This window comes from Piliocolobus tephrosceles, chromosome 6, assembly GCF_002776525.5.
Source record: "Piliocolobus tephrosceles isolate RC106 chromosome 6, ASM277652v3, whole genome shotgun sequence".
Classification (NCBI taxonomy): Eukaryota; Metazoa; Chordata; class Mammalia; order Primates; family Cercopithecidae; genus Piliocolobus; species Piliocolobus tephrosceles.
Genome location: NC_045439.1, coordinates 128685120 through 128690763, shown reverse-complemented (window position 1 = coordinate 128690763; position 5644 = coordinate 128685120). Strand labels below are relative to the sequence as shown.

General features: G+C 46.4%; 1 pseudogene; it reads left to right on the top strand.

The window, feature by feature from the left end:
• The first annotated feature begins 455 nt into the window (after positions 1-455).
• LOC113225048 lies at positions 456-3406 on the top strand (annotated as a pseudogene).
• The last annotated feature ends 2238 nt before the right edge of the window (positions 3407-5644 follow it).

Sequence of the window (5644 nt, the reverse complement as noted above, 5' to 3'; positions counted from 1 at the left end):
GCTAAGTTGGAACTTGAACCCAGGCAGTCTAGCCCTGGGATCCTATGCCCTTACCCATTTAGTTTTGTTGGTTACACAAAACTAAAGTGTACACGTTTTCAACTATAAATGGGTGACATATTTTTCCTATATTTTACCTAAGTGACTTTCAGTTTGGGGGTATCTACTTACACAATCTATTGCGCTGGACATTAACTGAGAACAGAAAGAAACTAATGAACTCTGAAAAACATAAAACATGAGCAACATGACGTCACCGCAAAAGACAAATCAGCACACAGCCTTCTTGTGACTATTTTGCTGACAGTCCACGAGCTAATAAGCAGCCTGAACTCAGCAGTGCTCTGTTCCCTTGGACAGGGACACACACACACACACACACACAGTTGGTGGTTGTGCCGCCCTGAGCCTCCAGTCAGCGAGTGTGAGGAAGGGACCAGATGTGTCAGGCAGAAATGTGCTGGGTCAAGGGAGGAGGGGGCAGCCGCGGGCGCGCGCACGCTCTGGACTCGTGCACCCGCCGAAACCGGTGCTAGCGGGGCACGCCGGGTTGAAGGGTGAGAGGCGGCGGGAGCAGCCCTTTCCGAGGCGGTAGCGGGGGCGGTGGTGCTGTTGCCCTTTTAAGTTGCGGCTTGACGGGAGCGGCACCTCCCTTCGGTGGAGTCGGTTACTATGGGAGCAGCTCCACAGGCCGCCACACAGCTCCCGCCAAGGACTCCTCCGTGCCCCTTGCTATTTTCCAGCCGGGCTCCCACGAGGGTCGAGGCGGCGGGGAGAAGCAGATCCGCAAGAGCTCTGCCAGGAGGTCGCCGCCATGCCAGCGGTTCCGGACAGGCTCCCCTTCCGCGCCCCTCCCGCCCGAGTTGAGTGTCAGGGCTCAACGCCAAACTGAAGTTGCTGGCATCCATCTTCCACAAGAACTAGGAGCTGCAGCGGCCGCTCACGCTCCACTGCAACATGAAGGGGCAGAGAGGGGGCGCCAGGAGTCCCAGGACGCAGGGGTGCCTGCCCCGGCGACGCCCCAGTTCCCCGCCCCTTTCCCCCGCAACTGGCCTGGCCCTTGCGCCCGGGACTGTGCGAGGCTTGGGTGGGAGGAGGCGGAGGGCGCGTCTCTCCAGCTCCTCGCGCGGGGCAGGCTTGGGGGCTGCTGGCTCCTATGGGCCCCCGTCGCCGCGCCCCGAGGTGGGAGCCTGCGGCTGCCGGAGCCCTCTCGGGTCCCAGGGTCGCCCTCAGTCAGCCGGCCTGCTCCCAAGACCGCTACAGGGCGGTGTGGGACGGCTCCGGCGTTTTTTGAGCCCAGGCGGGTAAGGGGAAAGGCCTTTAAAATGTTTGGTGTTTTGGCCCGGCGCAGTGGTTCACGCCTGTAATCTCAGCACTTTGCGAGGCCGAGGCGGCGGATCACCTGAGGTCAGGAGTTGGAGACCAGCCTGGCCAACATGGTGAAACCCCGTCTCTACTAAAATATACAAAAACTAGCCAGGCCTGTTGGCAGGCGACTTAATCCCGGGTACTTGGGAGGCAGAGGCAGGAGAATCATTTGAACCCGGGAGGCAGAGGTTTCAGTGAGCCGAGATCGAGCCATTGTGCTTAAACTTGGGGGATAAGAGCGAGACTTCTCTCAAACAAAAAAAGTTGTTTTGTTTTGTTTTTGTTTGTTTTGCGGCAGGGTCTCACTCTGTCACCGAGGCTGGAGTGCAGTGGCGCGACCTCGGCTCATTGCAGCCTGTCTCTTGACAGTCCGCGGGTTAAAGCGATTCTCTTGTCTCAGCCTTCTGAGTAGCTGTGATTACAGGCGCCCGCTACCACGCCTGGCTAACTTGTGTTTTTAATAGAGACGGCGTTTCACCGTGTTGGCCAGGCTGGTCTCGAACTCCTGATCTCAAATGACCCACCTTTAGTCTCCCAAAGTGCTGGGATTCCAGGTATGAGCCACCGCGCTAGGACCCAAGGCCCTTAAGTTTTAAGGCCTCATTCTTCAGTCAGGTTTTCCTTGTTCCTGTGTGCTCAGCCAATTGGTTTTGAGTTTGTGTTTAAGGAGAAACTAACAATGAAAATGGACTCGATGATGGAAGAAAAGCTGGAATGCAGCCTCTGGTGCTGTTTGAGCGATCCCTCTCTCCGGGGCCTGGCTGCGCGCTGCTGTGTTCTGGAAAGGCGCATTGTACCATAGATGCGGCAGGTAAGAGTCCTGTACAGGTGCTCTGACCTTTTCCTTTCAGGCTTCTGTATCAGCTGTTTTTCCCCTGTAGAATGTGCCCCTGACCTCCACCCCTTAACCCTACCCAATTCGTCTTTACATGTCTGACCATCAAGGCTCTTCTGGATCATATTCAGTTCATGCTAATATTTTCCCTTCTTCCCCTCCTTAGTCCTTATTATTTTTGCTTTGGTCATGTTGTGCTATATTCTGTAAGCCTTTTACATTTTTTTTTTATGGTGGCAGGGCAGAATATTTTGTAATTATGCTTTGTGCTTTTTATCTTTCACTCAATAAATGCTTGGTAAATATTTGTTTTATTGAGTATATGACCCTATTCTAGCTATATTGTGCTTGAACAAAAATCTTAACTGCCTTGTAAGTTAACTGCTAAGAATTTGTCAAAAGTGAAGACATAACATGAAGGACTTGTCATCGATAGTACAAAAAGGTCTGGAAGGGCTTGATGGAAGTCTGTAAATTGACTTCATGTGAAAGACTGTAAGAAGCGAAAATGTGAAGCATGACTGGAGAGCCGGAGTGATAAAGCAAGGGTCCCTTTCTCCAGATCCTTTGTAACAGTGTTATGTGACCTCTTCTAGAAGATCATTCTGAAAGACAGTGCCAGCTTGGAACCTAGGAAACCATCCAGTGGGTTTCTGCAGGTTAGGTGTTCAAATCCTCATCGGCACCTTTGTTTTCTCTGCCTCAGTTTGCTTACAATGATGTTCTCAGTAGCTGTAATTGCTGTCTGGCGTTGAATACTTAAGCATTTTTTTTTAGATCACAGGGGTTTATGTGCATTTTTATTTTACCAAGTGTTCGAATTTTTACTCTGTTTTTGTGGGCTCTGTGTTAGCTACTTGGTTGTTTTCATTGTAAAATGATTAGCAGGGAAAACTGTGTGTGTGTGTGTGTGTGTTTCTGTTTGTGTTAGGTTTCTTTTGTTGTCAGAGCACTTAGAATTTTATTTTATATGATAATTCTGTCGATTTACTTTATTCTCTACCCCACATTTATTGAACAGCAAAGTATGAATGTGTCCCATAACCAGCCTTCAGAAGAATTACAACCGCTGTATATCTGAACTTTCTTTTCTTTTCTTTTTTTTCTTTTTTTTTGCGATGGAGTCTCACTCTGTCACCCAGGCTGGAGTGCAGTGGTGTGATCTCGTCACACTGCAATCTACGCCACCCAGGTTCAAGCAATTCTCCTGCCTCAGTCTCCTGAGTGGCTGGGGATTACAGGCACCTGCCACCCGAGCCGGCTAAATTTTGCAGTTTTAGTAGAAATGGGTTTCACCATCTTAGCCAGGCTGGTCTTGAACTCCCGACCTCATGATCTACCTGCCCCAGCCTCCTAAAGTGCTAGGATTACAGGCGTGAGCCACCATCCCTGGCTGAACTTTCAAGAAGTTCGTGCATCAATTTTTAAAAAGTTATGATATCAAAAGATAGCTGTGTCCTACATTTGGAAAGATAACAAAAACTGAACATTCTGGCAGGCAGTTTTGCTGACTGGTGCTTGAGATAGAGCCACACATTGGGCTCAGTGGATTTCTGGAGAAATATAGATAGAGAAAGTTATTTCTAAATAAGACCAAAAAATCCTTTTCTTAAGCAGTGACAGGTAAAGAGGTTGTCTTGGTTAACCTTGAAATGTGTTACCCTTGATTAAGACAGTTTTATGGTAGGGATGGTAGTGGTGATAAACTTTTTTGAAATGTGTCCCCTTATAGTAACCTTTGTGGTAGCTGTCACAGATGACTTCATCCTCACAGGCCTTAAAATTACTGTAAAAATAATAGAATGAAGGAGAAACAAAGGACCTGAATGATTAGATGCTTAGATAATTGTAATGTGTTTTCATAACCAGTGAAAACGAGCAGTGTTAGAAGTACTTAAACATTCTATGTAAGGAACACTGCCTGAATTTATATTGTGATTTTTGAGTACCATTCACTGTTTAAAAACTGGCACATTGCAGATCATATTTTAAAGACAAATAGAAAACTTACCTTTTCAAGATTGATATGGAGCTTAACCTTATCAAAATTACAAAATTTGAAGCATATGATTGAAAAATATTAATGCATAGGTTTAAATATTTGTCATCATTTTAGATGTCTTTCAAAATAGATTGTCTCTTAAATATAAAACTGAACAAACTTTTAACATGTTGTAGCGTTTATGCTGAAGGTTAAGTTTCCTGGGGTGGTGGATATTTTATAATATGGATAACAGGACCTTCTTATTTGAAGAAATTTAGAAAATTTTTAGGTAAAACTAGAAAATACTACTGATAATTCTACCACTCAGAAAGTACCACTATCAGAATTTTGTATTTTTCCAGTCATCTGCTCATCTCTTTTCTCCTATGCTTGTATATGTTCCCTCTCCCTTGAAAAATCAGATTTTTTTTGTAATCTGCTTATTCACTCAACAATATTGTAGATCCATGTCATAACTTACTCCTCTACAGTGGCTTCAGTTATTGTGCGCTTTCTGTTGGATGACTATACCATCTAGTCAGTCATGTTTCCTGGTACTGATTACATGGGGTGTGTGTGTGTGTGTGTGTGTGTGTTTCTACCTTAACTAATGCTTTAGACATCAATAGGTAGAGCTAAATGCTTGAAACCTTCCAAGTGGTGGCTTTCAGTTCTCATTGCTGAATTGGTTTCTAGAGATGGAACAAATTATTTGTACGGTAAGTTTGTTTGTTTGTTTGTTTTTTTGAGATGAAGTCTTGCTCTTGTCACCCAGGCTGGAGTGCAATGGCGTGATCTTGGCTCACGGCAATCTCCGCCTCCCGGGTTCAAGTGATTCTCCTGCGTCAGCCTCCCAAGTAGCTGGGATTACAGGTGCGTGCCACCACGCTGGCTCATTTTTGTAGTTTTAGTAGAGATGGGGTTTCACCACGTTGGCCAGGCTGGGCTCGAACTTCTGACCACAGATGATCCACCTGCCTCAGCCTTTCAAAGCGCTGGGATTACAGGTGTAAGCCACCATGCCCAGACATTTTTTCTTCTAGGTACCAGCTTGTATTTACCAGTTTGGTAAAAATGTTACAAAGTGTGCAGTAAAATGGGCATTCTCACAGTCATGGCACAAAGTATAATTATCTTTGACTTTCTAGAAAGCAGTTTGGCTTTGTAGAAACTTGCCTAACCTCTCCTCCTTTAGGCAAGATAAATTCTGACTACCCCAAGGTGGCCAACCTTGTCCCTGTGATTCCAGATCTCCCAGAAGGAGAGGTCTAGTCTCAGGGAAAACCCACATTTTCTTAGTTTAGCCCACCTGGCAACTAATCACTGGAAATGAGTGGGCTGGTTGAGTCCTGTGGTCAGGTTTTGTGTCAAGAGAGGGAGGTGGAAAGATGGGAGGGAGGTAGCAAAACTGGCCTCAATGGAACTCTGTAAGTTAATATGGAATGGCAAAGGGATAT